This window comes from Dermacentor variabilis, chromosome 7 (assembly GCF_050947875.1).
Source record: "Dermacentor variabilis isolate Ectoservices chromosome 7, ASM5094787v1, whole genome shotgun sequence".
Taxonomy (NCBI): domain Eukaryota; kingdom Metazoa; phylum Arthropoda; class Arachnida; order Ixodida; family Ixodidae; genus Dermacentor; species Dermacentor variabilis.
In genome coordinates, this window is record NC_134574.1 from 110,014,030 (window position 1) to 110,018,936 (window position 4,907).

General features: G+C 50.6%; 1 non-coding gene across 1 annotated transcript; it reads right to left on the reverse strand.

Annotated features, from left to right (window-relative positions):
• Window positions 1–4,028: 4,028 nt before the first annotated feature.
• On the reverse strand, window positions 4,029–4,101 carry TRNAK-CUU (transfer RNA lysine (anticodon CUU)). Its single transcript has one exon. It is a non-coding gene; the product is annotated as a tRNA-Lys (tRNA).
• Between the last annotated feature and the right edge of the window lie 806 nt (window positions 4,102–4,907).

The following is a 4,907-nucleotide window of genomic DNA, read 5'->3' on the forward strand; positions in this document are numbered from 1 at the left end:
TCTTACAAACAATGTCGCCACTTACAACATGCTTTGGAGAACAGCTTACCTGTTTCGGATGTGACTGTAACCTCGACAACACCACAACAATCTTGAAGTCCTCGATGGAGAAGCTTCTTTACAGTCTCCTCTGGTAAATCTGCGCCATAGTGGTAAAATATGTACGGAATTTTTAATTATAAAGGAGACATAAAAGATCTCTTTTAGCAAGATGCCGTACTTTCTCATCCGCTGAATTACTCACAGAGGCAGGCAAGGCTTGCAGAAGAAATTGCCAAATGTTCTTATAGAATGAAAAAAGTACAGGTAAATTTGCAGTCAACCACTTGAGACATGTTCAAATTGAGCATCTGATGTCGATTAGTAATGAAGTGTAATAAAATATATCTTATTGGCTTCCGTTGTCACATACTTCATTTGGTGGTCTTTCTAAGCAAGCAGTGCTCGTGGAGGATGGGGAAGTTTTTAATATCTCAATACGTAAAAGAGCATATGTCAGTCGGTTTACCTTGCATATAAGCTAGGATAACACATTGACATTATTTGTGAAACTATTAAACGAACAATCAAAAGAGATGGTAAATTTATATGATATTGTAACGCCTCGGTAACGCATTGTCATTATTTACGAACTAAAGCAAAAGCAACACGCTAGCAAATAAAAACCTGGTTATTGTCTAGCGTGCTTAAATGCTATAGTAACACAAACACATTGACATCATTAAAAAAACAAGCGAATGACTGGAAAGCACCGTTAACTCATAGTTGCCTAAAGCTATACACCACTTTCTCATCTCTTTTATAATTTGTTTCTTGCGATTGTTATAGAAGTATACACTAAGGCCAATCGTCCTTTCCGGGAATTCGGACAATCACCTTAGACGTGTTGGGAAGGTTCTTGAGGTCATAAAGTGATTGGAGATCATCTGAAGCCGGAAAGATGGCACTTCGCTTACGAAGAATGTTTGTTCTGTGGTCGCCTCACCAGCAAATCTGGAGCCTGTCTTAAACCAAGGAAGACAGCTACCATCGCCAACGTTGCGCTGCTTGCAAGCAAGAAGGCCGTAGCAGATTTCATCATCTCTGCGTCCATTACAGGTGCTTCGGCAATTGATTGAAAACCTTATTGTTCCACTGAGCTGGGGTGCCCGCCTCTTAAACTTCACGTAGGTGGGGGGGGGGGGGGGGAGGACCAAGCAGTCCTCGCGCGTTGAGGACGGTGAGTCTTCACGGCCTCAACGGCCAGGCGGATTGCTCGACGCTGGTCGTCTTCAGCCTCGCTCTGGAGCAAGGCCTCCCAGGCTTCTCTACTGTCAATGTTTTCCTTGGCCCCTGGGGAGCCTGCACACTCCCATATTATAAGGTCTAGCGTACCTTTTTGCTTACAAATTTTGCAGAGGGTGTCGTTATAGTCCCTCGTCTGTGTTAAGTAGATCCAATGTGGTGATGTATAATTGTTTCCCTGGAGGCGTCGCCAAATGCGAGCGTCCTCCAGAGAGAGAGAGAGACTGATGCGGAGGCGGAAAGATTCTTCTTTCGGCTTTGTAGTGATCGACAATTTCCCTGTACGTGATCATGCTATCTTTTATCCCTGGAACTGGCTGCTCTAGAGTTGTTCGGTGGTAGAGTGCTCAGGCGAGCTCGTGAGCGGCTTCGTTGCCTGGGACTTCTTCATGGGCCGGTACCCAAGTAAAAGTTGTGTCCCTCCTGGGAGAGTTTTTGAGTAGAATGTGGAGGGCTTCTTCTGAGATTCTCCCTTTGTTAAAATTTCGGATAGCTAATTTGCTATCGCATAATATTACTCCCGTTTTTGTACCTGCACAAGCGAGCGCTACTGCAACCTCCTCGGCTGTACAGGCGTCCCTCGCGCACGTGGAGCACGCTATCTTAACGCACCCGTCGCCATCAACCACCGTCGATACCGCAGCCCCATCTCTGCCGCAAGCGGCGTCTACGTACGCTACGTTATGAGCCGGTGTGTTTTTAAGTTTATTTACTAGAGCCTTAGCCCTGTGAGCTCTCCTCTCTTTGTTGTAGATAGGATGCATATTTTTAGGTAGGGGGGCGATTCGGAAGCGTTTACGCACGTCCAACGGAATGTCTTTCTTGTCAGTCGGGGCACCCCTGTCGCATTGAATTCCTACCCATTCCATGATTTTTCTCCCTGTTATAGACTGGCCTAATCTTTCCAACTGAGACACTCGTACTGCCCCAGTGAGTTCAACTAGCGTGTTGTGAACCCCAATTTTGAGGAGGAGGTCTGTCGTGGTCGAGTCTGGGAGCCCTAGGGCTCTCTTAACGCTTTTCCTAATGATCGCATCTATTTTATCCTTTTCTTCTCGTTTAAACACAAGATACGGTGTGGCATACGCTATACGGCTGGTAATGAAGGCTTGCATGAGTCTGAGGAGGCTGTTCTCTTTGAGGCCTCTGCCTTTGAGTGAAATTCTCCTTCTAGCTTTTTGATCATCGTGTAGTTGCATCCATTTGTCTGAATATACATGCCCAGAATTCTTATTTCCTCCACCTTGGGAACCTCATTTCCGTTTACGAAAACAGTGATGGGTCTGCTGCTTCCAGCGTGTCCCCTTTGATGTTTTGGCTCAATGATTAACAGCTCCGATTTCTGTGGCGAGCACGCCAAGCCTCTGCTGGCCGCATACTCTTCCACCATATTCGTCGCTATCTGTAGTTTAAGTTCGATGGCTGCGTCACTCCCACTGTTAACCCAGATGCTGATATCATCCGCGTACATGCTAAATTTAATCGATTTAATCTTATTGAGTTCCGCCGGGAGACCCCTCATCGCTATGTTGAATAGGAAGGGTGAGAGCACCGACCTTTGCGGGGTTCCCTTGCTCCCAAGTGTGATGGGAGGGGATTTTACATTCAGAAATTTTATATTCGCCTCCCTCTGTGACAGAAAGTCTTTGACGTATGCATATACCCTGTGTCCCACACCTACCTCGTCGAGGCCTACCAAGATAGCCTTATGGCTAACGTTGTCAAATGCCTTGGTGAGGTCGAGACCTAGGATTGCCCTGGTGTCAGTTGAGTCGTATCGGTCTAGGATATCCAAAGTCATTTCATACACCGCAGAGCCACTGACCCACCACACAAAATCAGACGTGTTGTGCCTGAAAATCCGACACGACTTGAAGAGGCCATAGCTTGCGCTAGCCGGTCGTAGTAGGAAGCAGAAGGCAATTATTCTATGACGGTGAGAGTTGATTCTTCTGTCTCGCATACGCTCGCGAGTATCAAGGGCAAAAGAGAGGGACAACGTCTTTCGTCCTAGTGGGGAGCCAGTTTATTTGCTCTCTAAGAAGGCTAGACGGCCGCCAGGAGATGTGTGACGGCGAAATCTTCGGCTCGCACTTGTGGGGACCCCTTTTAGACCCCTGTCTCCTGCTTGCGTGCGACTTGGGCCATTCGTCCGCGCGATCGCTGGGGACACGCAGTTCCAGGCTTTATTTTGGATAGCATACATTCCCCGCGGCCGCTGGCGCCGGCGCGACGCGGAGCCTGCTGCTTGCGCGAGCGGCTCACGTTACGCCGTGCGCCGCGCGTAAGAACAGTGCCTGAGGAGCGGGCCCCTCTCTCCCTCTCTCTTTTGGCATCGGAGGTGCGCGGGCGCTTTCGCCCGGACAGATTGACTTTCGGTGCTCTTGGCTGTCGGACGTGCGGACCCACTTGGTCCCGCGCGCAAGGTGGCCCCCTTCTGTGTGGCGAACCTGCGCGGAAGAGCCAGCGTGGCAGAGCAGACTTCCCGGGAGCTTTCACCCGTAGTCTGCGACTGCCAACCCAGTGGCGTATTCCTGTACTGTACGCGCATTTTGTACATAACAGGGAATGAACCCCTATTCGTTGGTACCTCGACTGGAGTCGTCTCTACGCCTTGCCGGTGAGTCACCGAACCCGCCGCGGCGCCACTTTGCGTGCGCTGCGGAGTGGAGACGAGCTACGTGTCTCCTTTGACATTAGCTAGCCGGGTCCGGGCACGTTAGCCCGAAGCCCCACATATCTGGCGCCCAACGTGGGGCCCGAACCCACGATCCTGAGATTAAGGGTCTCATGCTCTACGGACTGAGCTAGCCGGGCCGAGATAGGTTTCTGTTTGCGCACATCAGTGAACCGTTCGACTGGGTACATGCGCGTTTTCCTCAACTTCGGGGGAGAGCTGCCAAACCCTATGGATCGCGTTCTGCGAACCAGCAGCGGGGCGAGCGTCGCTGCGTCGGGTCTCTCCGATTACGCGGTGCAAGTGCGTGCTAGGATGAGCGAGGCCCTTTCTCATGCCCGCACCAACCTGGCGAAAGCACGCGCTGGACAAAAGGCACAATACGACCGGTCGCATAGAGAAGTACATTATCAAGTAGGTGACCTCGTCCTCAGGCGCCATCATGTGCTGAGTGACGCCACAAAGGGCATCTCAGCCTCTCTGTCGGCCATGTGGTCAGGCCCATACCGCGTGGAGACCAAATGTCAACTCTTGTGTATAAGCTGGTGGACTCAAACGGTATACCATCCGGCGGTTTAGTGAACGTTTCTGGCCTCAAACCTTTCGTTGCCAGAAGCAGCAACTGGGAAGAGGAAGACACAGCAAGCGCAACCAAGCAAGATGGCGGATCTCAATCCGCGCACTCGCCGGTATAACTTGCGAGAACGCTCTTGGTCGCTGCTTCTCGCTGGTAGGCAGAGGGACCTTATTCCCCGTCGGGCTGGTAAGCGGAGAGGTGTGAATATAGCGTGAAAGCGCGCGTTAAAGCGGAAAAAAGGCACTCATTAGCCGAATAAGACGTTTTTTCGTAGTGCGCAGCTTCTGCTGAAGGCCATGGTAAACCAAAGTGATCCGCGAGCCCGCTGGTGTGAGCTGTGAAAGCGGACCTAGCCGTTGCCTTACTGCT